General features: G+C 37.8%; 1 protein-coding gene across 2 annotated transcripts in view; it reads right to left on the reverse strand.

Moving 5' to 3' along the window:
* The window catches only part of LOC125877792 (lariat debranching enzyme), a 200,669-nt gene that overhangs the window by 36,166 nt on the left and 147,628 nt on the right, over positions 1-16,875 (reverse strand). The gene's annotated exons all lie outside the window — the stretch shown is intronic.

The raw sequence follows: 16,875 nt of genomic DNA on the forward strand, positions 1-16,875 counted from the left end.
TGTAAAAGACCTTTGAAAACTTTGATGACTTCACTTAAATTTACTCTTTACTTTCCTTGAATTGAATTAAAGATTCAAGGATTATGATTTGTGATAGGAAAGGTCTTTTGATGTTTTAGGAATGATTTCGAATAGTTAAACTTGAGAAAAGTTACGAAATCACCGTCTTAGAACAAGTCCATGACGCGGATATGCTCCTAAATAAATACTCGCGAAATTAAATTTTGAGACAGTGGAGTCTGCGTCCTTTCCGCGACACGAAGCAGATTTTTGTTCACAGGGGGAACAAGTCCGCGTCACAAGTCAGCGACGCGGACTTGTTTCATGTATGCTGTCCGACTTTTTCCTTCTTTGTTTTTCAGCCTCAATCCACCTAACTTCGATTATCTTCCTCAAATTTGTTTTAAACCCCAATGCCTAATTTATACTCAAGAAACTAACTCAAAGCAACCCTAAACTCAATATAAGGATCTCATAAACTTCCCAATTCGTCCTAATTTGCTAACAACATTCGAATTCAAGAATATTTGTCAAGAACATCAATTTTCCAACTCTTCTAAGATGAATTTCACTGAATTAAACATGCTTGGCGCGTGGGTGAATGGACCCAACGCTATGAGAGACTCACATACCTTGTAGGATTAATTCCTTGGAGAATTCACAACCAAAATCGATCGTTCTTGGCGAATCTTGCTTTTCCTCTTCTCCTTTCTCTTGCGTTCTTTCTCCAAAAGCCCTTACTCTATTTCTCAAAAGCGTAATCTGAACCCAGTCAATTTTATCCCCTAAAATTATTACCAAAAATGAATTAATTAAGTTAGGTAAGGAAAAGACCAAACTACCCCTTAAAAATCCGAATTGAACTTTCCTTACTCCAACAGCCCAACTTCCAAAGGGCATAACTCACTCATCCGAACTCGGAATCGCCCAAACTTGACGGTGTTGGAAATGTCATTCCAAGAGGTTTCCAACCATTTCTGGAACTACACCTAACTCATCTTGAGCTAGGAGTTATGGTTGTTTGAAGTTGACCAAAAACTCACTTTTGCTAACTTAACTAAATTTCCAGATTTAAGCTTCTTCCTAGTTATTTCAATTTGCGAGATGTTACACCTATAATGATACTCCTTTGGCTATCTCCGATTCTCATATTTACATAAGTTAGTCGTCTATGTTTAGTTTGGCAGAAATTTGTTTTAATTTCAGTCAAACTTTGGATAACTGTTTGGGTCCTTGTTTAGCTCAACTTGAGGTTACAATCTTGCTGTTTTAAGCATCCGTTTATGGTGTGTTGCTTGGGGTTCATTGTTTCGTTGTTTTGCCGTCCAACCTGCCACACTTCAATCAAGTCCATGTCTCTTTTTGTCTATCTTCTAGTCAGAAATTATCTATCACTTGTAGTTGAGTTAACTCCAAAGAAGAGTGGAGTCTTAGTTACCTCTTATTCATTTACAAGATTGTTGTTATTTTCTTAAGTAAATTTAGTAAGCATATCAAATGTCTATTTAAAGGTTGTTAAATTTGTGATAAACATTATATACTGTGATTCGTTTGTTCTAGTAGCTATGAGCTTAAAACTTGGTTTAACTTTTTTGTAGGTTTTATTGCCTATTTAAGATAGTAGCATAGCACATTTATTTGTTTATTGTTTGAGCATGAATATACTGGTCCAATACCACATGAGATCTAATTTTGATCTCCACAAAGTAGTAGCTTCATGTCAAATTTAGTCCTTTATCTTGTAATTTCTTAGGTGGGTAATGTCAAGCGTACTTATATTTTTCTAATTTGGTTCGTTCTTGTTACCTTTCTTTATTGTTGCGTAATTTTTTGCATGCCTAACTTCATTTATTTAACTAATAGGTGTGTCTAAAAATAGTGTTGGTCATGAAATAGTAAAAGTGTTTGATACAATCGTTGCATTTGAATATAGATCCATGGTCATTTACTAATATTAACTTAATCTGATAACTATGGTATCCTTTATTGCTTCGTCATTTCTTATTCGTTTCTCTGCAAAGTTTAAGGTTGTTAATTTTAAACTTAAAATGATCTACATTCCCTTTGAAGTGTTGTACTCGACCATGCCTTGGATGCATATTAGTTTATTGTCATTAGAATATAACTAAGATCAAATCTATAAGTTGAATTTTGTGTATTTACCTTGTTAAGTCCACTGCTAATAAGTGCTAATGCTATTATTTATGTTCTTTTTCTGCATGAAATTTGTCCGAGTTCAACATGAACTCCATTCTCTCTTACATCTTCGAGATGAGCCATAAAGTCTTAATTTTACCACTTATCGAGTCAGCAAACCTTAAGAAATCGAAGAACAAGTCTTTGGAGTTGACGTACAAGTTTCGAAAAGCAGAAAAATGGGTTGTATACACTGATATACAAAAAGTGTATACAAAAATGGGTTTTGGTTTAAACCCCAAAAGTAGCAGCGAATTTGGCCCGAGAAAGGCCCAAATTCAATCTCTTCCTTACTCTTAAATTATTTAATTGTGATTATTTATTGTTTGTTGTTTTATTAACTCTAGCTTTAGAATTGTTAATTAACTTAATTGAATTCCCCAAAAGCTGAACTATTTCTTTGTGTTTTTTTTTTTATAACAAATTTCACTTTATTAACTTCCGTATCCTTTATTTACTTATTCAAATGGTTTTAGTCAAAACTTCAGTTAGCTTCAATTAGATTAAAATGATTTCTTGGTCTATCGATCAAATTGGTCTAAATTTTATTATATTTTAAAAAAGAGATTCAAATAAGATCTAATAAATCTAATTTTGTTGAAATTCTAGTCACATGGTTTTTAATTCAAATGTTTCTTTTAAATCCCTTTTTCTTAAAAACAATAATAATAAAATTGTTCTTTATCTAACTATTGTTCCAAGTTAATATTCTAAATTAGTTTTATTTTACTTTTTTTCTAAAAAATAGTCAAAAAATACTTTTGTCAAGTCGTAGGATAACCGCGTGTTAGCGGACGCTTCAAATGCCTTAAAAACCTTCTTGAAGCGTAAATAAGAACCTCTTGCCCATTTTCTCTAAATTTATAAAGATTTAATCTGTTAAAATCTTTTTTAAATTAAGTTTTCTTAATTTCTTTAAAAAAATTAGGTGGTGACTCTTTCTAAATATTTTTCTCAAATTATTTTATACTTGGAGCATTTTAAAAAAGTGATTTTTCTAAAGATAGTAAAATTACGGCATAAAAATTATTATTATTAATATTGTTATTAGTCACTCTAGATTCGACTAATTTATACTACTTCAAATGTACTTGTGTTTGTGTACCTAGTCGTGGTAGATAATCTCCCAGATTATTAGCAACATCAACATGTGAAAGTGGCAGCAACGTGTAACCTCTCTTCATGACACGTTGCAGTCTGTAAAGCTATGTTAAAATTTCTATGTATTTCGATTCTTATGTAGTTGGACTACTTCTAAGGATATTGAATTAATTGATCTATGACTGGGCGGACTACCGCCAGGTCAGTGATCCTGTAACTTTGGTATCAGAGCCAAGGAACTTTCATGGTAGGTATGGAAATGATGTGAAGTATTCTGGCATAGATATAATCTCTTAATCATGAATATAGGAGATACTAGTACTAAAAGTACTCGATTAGAGGAGGTAGATATACCTCAAAACCTTAATTTGTTAAATAGGTGAACTATTCCAAAAGTTGATATCAAAACCATTTATGATTATGGTTGGTTTGATAAAATCTCAAATAAACAACTTATAAAAACTACTGAACAATCGCTGGCTTTAAATTCGTCAGAACAAACTATTCGCTTATTAAATAAACGCTATATTGATGTTTATAAAAATCAATACAAGTTTTTGCGTATTGGCATGGTACAAATTGCTTTTAAGCCTTTAACTTTTAAAGGGTTACCTGAGACTTTCTTAGTTGCTCTTCACGATGCGAGGAATTTTAATTTTCGACAATTATTAATGGGTTCGATTGAATATACTGTTGCCTATGGGCCAGTATATTTTAATACCCAACCTAATTTACAATTATCTTTAAGTGATGCTAATATCTTAGATGCTTTGACTCTGAATATAAAAACGCATGGTTATAATTATGCACCTGGTTCTGAGTTGATTTGTTTATCATATTGCATCTATTATAAATTACTTGCTACGTTAAATCCTAGATGTAAATTATATGATACAACAGATCAGACTATTTTGGTAGAAACCAATTTTGCTAGATCTAGGGTCACTACTAGAAAACCTATAAAATGAGAAGAAATTAATTTTCCTACAACTTGGACTTAGATGACCGATGCAATCACTAATTCTGAATATTCTCATATCACTCAGAATTTCGATGGTAAGATCTATATGCAATTCGATGAAAAAAGTATTCCTTATAATATACATTCATTTTCTAATAGAAGACTGGCTATTCAACATATATCGCCTATTGAACCTATATATGGTCCTGCGCGTAATCGTGTTGCTTCTTTACATACATTATCATCTGTTATATCTGAAAATAAAGATAAAATCATGATTGATCCTCGATTAAATATTGTTTGAGTTAATGATAAATCTTCTGATATTTCTGATAAGGATATTCCTTCTGCATTCGAAATGGATTTTAATCTTAACGATACTTAATGATGAAGGGACATCAAATTGATTTTAGTCCAGGTTCACTAGCAAGAAAATATATTCAAAATGAATTTGCAAGTGATAAATGGAGCTAGTTTAAAACTTGGTTTTTTGACACATATAGTACGGAGGATTTGTATAATATTTCTCAAGAATTTTACGAGACTTGTGCGTTGCATAATTGTAACACCCTGTATCCTAAACGGACCAAAAATACAGATTTTGAGAAGTTGCAGGTGCAACCCACAGTTGCCATCCACGGACCGTAGGTCAGACCACGGTTCGTGCTGGTGGTCTGTGGTTTACCACTGCTGCCCCTCCCAAAACCCATCTTGGAAAATCGGCTAACTCTTGACCCATGGACAGACTACGGTCCGTGGTTTGTGTCCGTGGATCAAGAATCCTTTACCCAGCCTTTGACATGAACTACGGTCAATGAGCATGGACCGTCATTCGATGCATGGTCCGTAGGTCTGACCATAGATGAGGATCAGCAGCCAGTTAACTGACAATTGTTGATGGGTCAACTTCAGATGGTCATAACTTTTTGCAAAAAAGGATTTTTGTGTCCCTTGACCTATGATATGATAGATAATTGAATCCTCTTTCCAACGCCACCGAGTTTGCTAAAATCCGAATTCTAAGTAAAAAGTTATGCTCGTTTTAATGAAGCCTTGTTAGGAAGACTTGACCGACGGACCCAATCGACGGACCGTCGATTGAATGACGGCCCGTCAGTCCCGTCTGTTAATCACTCCGACAACAGTTAAGTCAGGGGTCTTTTGGTCTTTTCTTATTTTTTTTAACCCCTAAGATACGTCATTTAGACACTAAATTATGAAGTTTTAGTCCGTTTAAGCCTAGAAACATAACTAGAACTTACCTAAGTCAAATCATTAATCAAAACTTAGAAAATTAGAAGCAAGAGAGGAGGAAAAGGTCAAGAACCCTAGTTCAAGAACGCAGCAAGGTTCCATCAGTTCCAGCCCCGAAATCGAAAGATTTCTCCGTGAAATTCGTCACCAGGTATGTGGGATTTCACTAGTGGGTTCTTTTCACCCATTAGGTCCCTAGAATTCAGTCAGTTTCTTGATTCCCTTATTATGAATAGACCTAGGGTTTCTTGAATGTTAGAATTATTGAGTTCTTAGCTGTTAGAATGATCCAAATCAATTAGTACATTAATACTTAGTTTATTGCATGAATTTCAGAACCCTAGCTATGTATTTCTTTAGTTCTTGAATTACACATGCTAGGTTAGATATTTCAGTTATTCAGATATACATGCTCCAGTTTTGAATACCACTTTATCAGTATATTTCAGCATAAATCCTATTTTGAGTTATAAATCTTGAGAAGCTTTTTTTAGACAACACTTGAGTTTTAAACTGAGTTTTTGAGAAAGTTAAGTGAGTTTTGAGAAAGAGCTTCTAAAACATGATTAGTATGATAATCAAATAGGTCATCAATGTATGAATTGTATGGTATCTAGATATACCATCAATGTTTATGCAGTATGACTTCCCAAGTCATCAATGATCATAGTATAATATGATTTTAAATTGTTTTCTAAGAAGGAGTCTTCAAGTATGAGTATCTACATGTCAGTATTTTGAGCTATTGAGTAATTCAGTCATAATGTGTTAATCACTTAATCTATTGGGAGTAGCATAATACCGAGTTGGACTAGGGTTCATCGTACCCATATAGTCCCAAAACTATGAGCCACGTAGGTGTAAGTCCCCTCTGTGGGCAACATCAGTTTAGTGATCACGCTAGTCATGCCTTTATACCTTTGGCCGGGTATATTGGGTCCTCTTGATGGGGCATATACATCAGACTCCACATTTAGCTCATGTGATTTTCTTATCGGTTATTAGTATCTCCCACAGTTCAGTGAGATTCTATTGTATTGACCATTTATCAGTATATCCAGTATTCAGTTTCAGCATGTTATATATTGGTCACTACATTCAGTTATCTCAACATTCAGTTATCTCGGCATTCAGTATATATATCATGTTCAGATTATGTCATTGCTTATTTGCTTTGTTCAGTTATGATGTTATTTCAGCTTTACTCTATCCTGCATGCTCAGTACCTTTCAAGTACTGACGCATACTCTCGCTACATCTTCTCGTGATGTAGGTTCAGGTTCTCAGCATCCAGATCACACTTAGATCGATTCCTGATCTTCAGTTCAGCAACATCAGTGGTGAGTCCTCATTCTTTGAGCACTAGTGACATGTTTATCTTTATCGCTATTAGTCTGTAGTTTTAGTTTTGCTAGATCTAGTTGGGGCATGTCCCAACATTTCTAATCAGTTTAGAGGCTTATTTCAGACATAGTTAGATTCAACTTAGTATTGAGTTAATATCTTCTTTGTATTAAATTGATCAGTTTTCATTCATTTCAGATTTAGTATATGGGTATTCCCCATCACTTCAGATTTATTTATGATTATAGCTTCCGCACAGTTTCTATTATTCAGTTTACCTTTAGTATGCTCATGATCATGCCAACAGGGTTAGCTTTGGATCACTTGTGGTCCTAGGTCCCGTGTCCGCATCTCGGGGGTAGTCTCGGGGCATCCAAGTTTGTCACGCCCCGAGACTACCCCCGAGACGCGGACACGGGACCTAGGGTTTCTAGAATCTCAACAGATCATCATGAATTAGTTCTTTAAATGTTCCAAATCAGATTATCACATTATTAATTAGTTTATTGCATGAATTTCAGAATCCTAGCTATGTATTTCTTTAGTTCTTGAATTACACATGCTAGGTCAGATATTTCAGTAATCAATTATACATGCCTCAGTTATTAATGCATCATTATCAGATTAATTGTTGCATTCTCAATTTGGATGTTCAGTTTTGAGCTATCCAGTATTTACAAAAATTCAGTCATAACCGGTTAACCACTTAATTCATTGGGACTAGCATAATACCGAGTTGGACTAGGGTTCAGCGTACACATATAGTCCCAGAACTACGAGCCACGTAGGTGTAAGTCCCCTATGTGGGCAATATCAGTTAGTGATCACGCCAGTCATGCCTCTATACCTTTTGGCTGGGTATATTGGGTCTTTTCGATGGGGCGTATACATCGGACTCCACATTTATCTCATGTCGGGTATATTGGGTCCTTTCGATGGGGCGTATACATCGGACTCCACATTTAGCTCATGTGGTTTTATGTCGGTTATTAGTATCTCCCACAGTTCAGTTAGACTCTATTGCATTGACCACATTTACTGTTCATTCAGTATTCAGTCAACATGTTATAAATTGATCACTGCATTCAGTTTTTCTCAGTATTCAGTATTTATATCATGACCAGATTATGTCATTGCTTATTTGCTTTATTAAGTTATGATGTTATTTTAGCTTTATTCTATCCTGCATGCTCAGTACCTTTCAAGTACTGACGCATACGTGCGCTACATCTTCTCGTGATGTAGGTTCAGGTTCTCAGCATCTAGATCACGCTTAGATCGGTTCCCGATCTCCAGCTCAGCAGAATCAATAGTGAGTCCTCATTCTCCAAGGACAATAGTCATGAGTTTCTTTTCAGTATTTCTAGTCTTTAGTTTCAGTTTTGCTAGATCTAGTTGGGGCATGTCCCAACATTTCTAGCCAGTTTAGAGGCTTATTTCAGACATAGTTAGATTCAGCTTATTATTGAGTTAATATCTTTCTTGTATTAAACTCATGAGTTTTTTTCAAATATCTCAGTTATAATATATGGGTATTCCCCATCCTTTTCATTTTATTTATGATTTAGCTTCCGCATCAGTTTATTATCTTTAGTATGCTCATGATCATGCCAGCAGGGTTAGCTTGGGATCACTTGTGGTTCTAGGTCCCGTGTCCACATCTCAGGGTTAGCTCGGGGCGTGACAACTTAGTATCAGAGCACTAGGTTTAAGTGTCCTAGGATGTCTGAAAAGCCGCACTAGGTAGAGTCCTTTTCATGGGTGTGTAGTGCGCACCACATCTAATGAGAGAGAGGCTACAAAGTGTTTTAGGAAATCTTCATTTTCTTGTTACTCTTATCGTTCATAAGGTATGATCTAAATTCCATTCTAACTCGACGTTCTACGTTTCAGTGATCATGCCTCCTCGTAGAGATAATGCCAGGAATGCGAATGCCAGGAACACAACCACAGCTCCTCCAGTCCCTGATCAAGAAGTGTCGAATGCAGAGTTCAGGAACTCCATTCAGATGTTGGCTCAGAGTGTGGCCAACCAGAACAATCAGCGGGTTCAAGCTCATGTGAATGCAAATGGTGGATCAGCAGCAGCAGGGGTCCGTGACTTTGTTAGGATGAATCTGCCTGAGTTCTTAGGATCGCAGACTAGTGAGGATCCCCAAAATTTCTTGGATGAGATCTAGAAGATCTTTGAAGTGATGTAGGTCACCGAAAATGATCGGGTTGAGTTAGTATCTTACCAACTTAAGGATGTGGCTCATATCTGGTATACTCAGTGGAAGGAGAACAGGGGTACAGATGCAACTCCTATTACTTGGGATTATTTCAGCGAAACCTTTCTGGACAGGTTTTTCCCCATAGAGTTAAGAGAAGCAAGGGCGCAGGAATTTATGAACTTAAGATAGGGTAACATGACTGTCCAAGAGTATGGGCTCAAGTTTAACCAACTCTCCAGGTATGCTCCTCACATGGTTGTTGATTCCAGGGCTCAGATGAATAAGTTTATGTATGGAGTGTCAGATTTAGTGAAAACAGAGTGTAGGAATGCTATGTTGTTGGGAGATATGAACATCTCTAGGCTCATGACTCATGCTCAGCAGGTTGAGGGTGATAAGCTTAGGGAACATGCTAAGGAGACTAAGAAAGCAAGAATGGGTAACTACGAGTATTCCCAACAGAAATCAGGTGGTGGAAATCGCTCGTAGTTTCAGTAAAAGTCTTCAATTCCAGTCCCTTCATCAGCTAGTGTTCCATCCCCAGGTTCCGTAATGATCAGAAAGGTATGGCGTCAGACTCTAAGTCTCAAGGTAGTATTTTAGGCACCAAAACCTATCCAACTTGCCCTAAGTGTGGTAAGAACCATCCGAGCGAGTGTCTTACAAGAAAAGAAGGATGTTTTGGGTGTGGTCAGTCTGGTCACAGGTTGAGGGATTGTCCTTCTAGACAAGGTTAATGAGGAAATAATGGTAGAGCTCAGTCTACAACTTCAGCAGCACCAGTAGGTCGCCCGACTCAATAGGGTAACTCATCTGGTACAGGTGGCGGACAGCGCCAATACAGTGTCTATGCTCTTCATGCCCATCAAGATCAGGAAGATTCTCCTGATGTAGTCACTGGTACGTTACGAGTCTTTGATCTTGACGTTTTTGCATTGTTAGATCCAGGGGCTACTTTGTCTTTTTTAACTCCTTACATAACAGTCCAATTCAGTGTTAGCCCAGAAACTCTTTCAAAACCCTTCTCAATCTTTACTCCAGCGGTGGCCCAGTTATGACTAGACGGGTATACAAAAATTGCCCTGTCACAGTCTCTCAGAAAGTCACCTTAGCAGATCTTGTAGAGTTACAAATGGTAGACTTCGATGTCATTCTAGTCATGGATTGTTTACATTCTTGTTATGCCTCAGTCGATTGTAGAACTAGGATTGTTCGTTTTCAGTTTCCAAATAAACCAATCTTATAATGGAAGGGTAGTAGCTTAGCGCCTATGGGTCAATTCATTTCTTACCTTAAGGCTAGAAAGATGATCTCTAAGGGTTTTCTCTATCATCTAGTTCGGGTTAAGGATTCTAGCTCCGTAACTCCAACTCTTGGGTCAGTTCCAGTGGTTAATGAGTTTCCAGAAGTATTTCCAGATGATCTTCCCGGAGTTCCTCCCGAAAGGGAAATCGACTTTGGAATTGATCTCCTTCCAGATACTCAGCCTATCTCTATTCCTCCTTACAGAATGGCTCCAGCTGAGCTTAAGGAATTGAAAGACCAGTTTAAAGACCTTCTAGATAAGGGCTTCATCAGACCTAGTATTTCACCTTGGGGGTGCACCAGTGTTGTTCGTAAAGAAGAAAAATGGTTCTCTCAGAATGTGCATTGACTATAGACAGTTGAATAATGTCACAATCAAGAATAAGTATCCCATCCCCAGGATTGATGACTTGTTTGACCAACTTCAGGGTGCTAGTCATTTCTCAAAGATAGACTTCAGATCAGGTTATCATCAGCTTAAAGTCAGAGATAGTGACATTCCAAAGACAGCCTTCAGAACTCGGTATGGTCAATATGAATTTGTAGTCATGTCATTTGGACTAACCAATGCTCCTGCAGCTTTCATGGATTTGATGAACAGAGTGTTCAAGCAGTACTTGGACTTGTTCATTATCGTCTTTATTGATGATATCCTCATTTACTCTAGGAATGAGGAAGAACATACGAGTCATTTGAGAGTTGTTTTGCAAACTCTCAAAGATCACCAGTTATTTGCAAAATTCAACAAGTGTGAGTTTTGGTTACAATCAGTTGCCTGTCTTGGGTATATTATATCTAGTGAAGGAATTCGAGTAGATTCCCAGAAGATAAAAGCAGTGAAACAATGGTCCAGACGTACCTCTGCTACAGATATCAAAAGTTTCGTAGGTCTAGCGGGGCTATTACAGATGGTTCGTGGAAGGATTTTCATCCATAGCCTCACCATTGACTAGGTTGACTCAGAAAAAGGTTAAGTTCTAGTGGTCAGATGATTGTGAGAAAAGCTTTGAAGAACTGAAAACTAGGTTGACTACAACTCCTCTCCTAACTCTACCAGAGGGTTCAGATAGTTATGTGATCTATTGTGATGTATCCAGGGCCGGCCTAGGTTGTGTGTTGATGCAATGAGGTAAGGTTATAGCTTATGCTTCCAGACAACTTAAGGTGCATAAGAAGAATTATCCGACTCATGACCTCGAGCTTGCAGCAGTGGTGTTTGCACTCAAGATTTGGAGACAATACTTGTATGGTGTTCATGTAGATGTGTTCATAGACCATAAGAACCTCTAATATGTATTCACCCAGAAAGAGTTGAATCTTCGCCAGAGAAGGTGGCTTGAGTTTCTCAAAGATTATGATATGAGCGCGCATTACCATCCGAGTAAGGCGAATGTAGTAGCAGATGCTCTTAGAAGATTATCCATGGGTAGTGTCACACATGTTGCGGAAGAAAGAAGAGAGCTAGCAAAGGATGTTCACAGACTTGCTCGCCTAGGAGTTCGTCTTATGAGCATATCAGATGGTGGTGTAATTGTTCAGAATGGGGCAGAATCTTCTTTGGTAGTAGAGGTTAAGGAAAAGCAAGACAGTGATCCAATCTTGCTTGAACTTAAGGGTCCAGTCCATAATCAGAGAGTGGAGGTTTTCTCCCAAGGGTGAGATGGTGTACTTCTCTATCAGGGTAGATTGTGTGTTCCTGATGTGGGTGAATTGAGACAACATATTATTGAAGAGGCCCATAACTCTAGATATTCTATTCATCCAGGTGCCACTAAGATGTACCGTGATCTGCGGGAAGTCTATTAGTGGAATGGTATGAAAAGGGATATAGCAGATTTTGTGGCTAAGTGCCCCAATTGCCAACAAGTCATGGTTGAACATCAGAAACTAGGAGGTATGACTCAAGAGATTGACATTCCTACTTGGAAGTGGGAAGTGATCAACATGGATTTCATCACAGGTTTACCTCGTACTCGCAGACAACATGACTCTATTTGGGTGATTGTTGATAGGGTTACTAAGTCTTCTCACTTCTTGGCGGTCAAGACTACAGATTCAGCGGAGGATTATGCCAAGCTTTACATTAATGAGATTGTGAGGTTGCATGGGTTCCTTTGTCTATCATCTCAGATAGAGGTTCCCAGTTTACCTCTAATTTCTGGAAGTCATTTCAGAAGGGTCTTGGTACTCAAGTTAACCTTAGCACAACATTTCATCCATAGATGGATGGTCAGGCAGAGCGTTCCATTCAGACCTTAGAGGACATACTGAGAGCTTGTGTAATCGACTTCAAGGGTAGTTGGGATGATCACCTTCCTCTTATTGAGTTCGCCTACAACAATAGTTACCATTCCAGTATTCAAATGGCCCCTTATGAGGCATTGTATGAGCATAGATGTAGATCTCCAGTTGGTTGGTTTGAAGTAGGTGAAGCAACCTTGATAGGACCAGATTCAGTCCTTGATGCTATGGAGAAAATGCAACTTATTAGAGATAGACTTAAGACTGCCAGAGTCGCCAGAAGTCTTATGCAGATGTGAGAAGAAGGGAACTAGAGTTCCAAGTGGATGATTGGGTTTTCCTGAAAGTGTCACCTATATAGGGGGTGATGAGATTTGGCAAGAAAGGGAAGATCAGTCCCAGATATGTAGGCCGTTATCGGATCTTGAAAAGGATTAGTAAAGTGGCTTATGAGTTAGAGTTGCTAGCAGACTTAGCAGCAGTGCATCCAGTTTTTCACATTTCACTTTTGAAGAAATGTGTGGGTGATCCAGTATCCATATTGCCATTAGAGAGTGTGACTATAAAAGATAGCCTTTCTTATAAGGATGTACCAGTTGAGATTCTCGATCGTCAGATTAGAAGGTTGAGAAACAAAGAAGTTGCTTCAGTCAAGGTTTGGTGGAGGAGTCAGTCTATAGAGGGAGCTACTTGGGCAGCAGAAGCAGCCATGAAGTCCAAGTACCCTCACCTCTTTCCTTCCAATTCCACTCCAGCTTGAGGTAATAGTTCCTCTTTAGTTTTTCAGTCATTCGTGTGTAAATTCAGTCTTAGAATCATGTTCCTTCAGCTTGTACTTGCATTTTCAGCGTATTTGCATGTTCATGCAACTCAATTCAGTTCTCAGTGTTTAGTGGTAGGGATTGCAGCCTTCTCCCTCCATTTCAACTAGTTTAGTCTTCATTCGAGGACTAATGGTCCCAAGGGGAAGATAATGTAACACCCCATATCCGAAATAGACCAGATTGCAGATTTTTGGTGTTGCAAGTGGCACCCACGGGCACCATCCACGGACTATAGGAGGACCCACGGTCCTGCAGGTCCTGGTGCCAAAATATTCGGCCAAGTGTTTACCCACGGCCGGACCTATAGTCCGTAGGTCAGGCCACGAACTGTGGTTCGTGTCCGTGGATTGATGTCCCAAAAGCCCAGCTTCAGTCTTGATTGATGGTTAACCAGCACAGACCGTCAGTCGATAGACGGTTCGTAGGTCTGATCGTAGGTAAGGGTCAACGACCAGTTAGTTGAAAATTATTGATGGGTCAACTTCAGATGGTCATAACTTTTAGCACAAAAGGAATTATGTGTCCCATGACCTATGACATGATAGATAATTGAATCCTCTTTCCAACGCCACCGAGTTTGCTAAAATCCGACCTCCGAGTAAAAAAGTTATGCTCGTTTTAGTGAGGCCCTATTGGGCGAACTTGATCGGACCGTCGATTGAATGACGGCCCGTCAGTCCCGTCCGTCGATCACTCCGACAGCAGTTAAGTCAGGGGTCTTTTGGTCTTTTCCTAATTCGTTTAACCCCTAAGATATGCCATTTAGACCCTAAATCATGAGGTTTTAGTCAATTTAAGCCTAGAAACATAACTAGAACTTACCTAAGTAAAATCATTAATCAAACTTAGAAAAATTAGAAGCAAGAGAGGAGAAAAAAAGTCAAGAACCCCAGTTCAAGAATGCAGCAAGGTTCCATCGGTTCCAGCCCCGAAATCAAAGGATTTCTCCGTGAAATTCGTCACCAGGTATGTGGGATTTCAATAGTGGGTTTCTTTCGCCCATTAGGTCCCTAGAATTCAGTGAGTTTCTTGATTCCCTTATTATGAATAGACCTAGGGTTTCTAGAATTACAGCAGATCATCATGAATTAGTTATTAACATGTTCCAAATCAGATTATCAGGTTATTGCTTAGTTTATTGCATGAATTTAAGAACCCTAGCTATGTATTTCATTAGTTCTTGAATTACACATGCTAGGTCAGATATTTAAGTATTCAGTTATACATGCCTAAGTTATTAATGCATCATTATCAGATTAATTATTGCATTCTCAATTTGCATGTTCAGTTTTGGAGCTATCCAATTTTTACANNTAATGCATCATTATCAGATTAATTATTGCATTCTCAGTTTGCATGTTCAGTTTTGGAGCTATCCAATTTTTACAAAAATTCAGTCATAACTGGTTAACCACTTAATTCATTGGGAGTAGCATAATACCGAGTTGGACTAGGGTTCAGCGTACCCATATAGTCCAAGAACTACAAGCCACGTAGGTGTAAGTCCCCTATGTGGGAAATATCAGTTAGTGATCACGCCAGTCATGGCTCTATACCTTTGGCCGGGTATATTGGGTCCTCTCGATGGGGCGTATACGTCGGACTCCACATTTAGCTCATGTAGTTTTATGTCGGTTATTAGTAGCTCTTACAGTTCAGTCAGACTCTAATGCGTTGACCACATTTCAGTTAGCATGTTATAAATTGGTCACTGCATTCAGTTATCTCAGCATTCAGTATTTATATCATGATCAGATTATGTCATTGCTTATTTGCTTTGTTCAGTTATGATGTTATTTCAACTTTATTTTATCCTGCATGCTCAGTTCCTTTCAAGTACTGATGCATACGTGCGCTACATCTTGTCGTGATGTAGGTTCAGCTTCTTAGCATCCAGATTACGCTTAGATCGGTTCTCGATCTCCAGTTCAGCAGAATCAGTGGTGAGTCCTCATTCTCCGAGGACAATAGTCATGAGTTTCTTTTCAGTATTTCTAGTCTTTAGTTTCAGTTTTGCTAGATCTAGTTGGGGCATGTCCCAACATTTCTAGTCAGTTTAGAGGCTTATTTCAGAGATAGTTAGATTCAACTTATTGTTTAGTTAATATCTTTCTTGTATTCAACTCATCAGTTTTTTTCAAATATCTCAGTTATAGTTACGGGTATTCCCCATCCTTTTCATTTCATTTATGATTTAGCTTCCGCATCAGTTTATTATATTTAGTATGCTCATGATCATGCCAACAGGGTTAGCTTGGGATCACTTGTGGTCTATATAAAAGAGAAGTTAGTTATCCGGCATAGCTATTAATGTTTAGCCGAACATAGTCACGACTTTAGCAAAGAAAGAGATAAAGAAAAAAAGTACCTTTGTGGCCTGGAGGCCTATGGAATTACTTGATTTATTTTATCCGCTACTCCAGCAATCTTACAAACTAGAAAACTTTTTGCAAGAGAGAGAAAGAAAGAGAGAGCAAGAAGGTTTCTCCAAAAACCTGCCTCTCCACTTAACACAAACAACTTATTATATAGCAAAAGAAAAAGGAATCTTTTTACAGCACTAGGGTCCTTATCTGGGTCCCCTAAACAGTGTTTCTACTGTTGTTCCACAGTGTTTCTACTATTGCTAGTGCTTCATCTTATCTTTAGATTTTGTCTTTGTCGGTCAGTACCAATAGAAAATCTTCTGTTTCCTTTAGCGTAGGTCCTGACGGGGCGGGGCCTCTTTAGTATCATCTCGAGTATCATCACTCGTTTCACTCCGCATAGAAGTGTCTGATTTTTCATAGTGAGTGATGTTAAGGAGGAGGTTTCTTCGAACTTCGTTCAAGTAATTATTAATGAGCTCTTCTTTATCTCCATCTAGATTTGAAATTCTTTGGGCCATATGTCGAACTGAGTTATCAACGGCTAACTCCTTTGAGGGTGCTGTATCATATGTATGGATAGTCTGAGTAATTTGGTCTAGAAATTCTTGTCCGTATGAGGACTTTGTTGTGGGATCTATTTTCATTAGTTTATCCCAGAAGTTATTATAATAGACTCTGTATAAACATGGAATTTGTTCATTAGTGAAATCTACTTCGGGGGTCCATTTATGGATCCATGGTATTGAAAATTCTATGAAAAAGTAAATCTGATCAATTTGTTCCATCCAACATACATGATCGTCATGGTATAATTTATTAAGGTCGGGTGAAACCTTAATCCATTCTTTGTATAATTTGAGAAAAGGTTCTGGCAATATCTTTGCTGTCAGGCCGTGGTATGACCACCAATTTATAAACCAATTAGGAAGAGGATGAGCAAAAATCTTTGCACATACCTTTAGGAACCAAGTATATTTATGCCTCTCATTGTTATAGTAGAGGACTTTGCTGAATGCGTTAATATAATCCAGTATGTGAAGGAAGTGGGAACCTTATTAAAACTCATT

Source organism: Solanum stenotomum, chromosome 9 (genome assembly GCF_019186545.1).
Source record: "Solanum stenotomum isolate F172 chromosome 9, ASM1918654v1, whole genome shotgun sequence".
Classification (NCBI taxonomy): domain Eukaryota; kingdom Viridiplantae; phylum Streptophyta; class Magnoliopsida; order Solanales; family Solanaceae; genus Solanum; species Solanum stenotomum.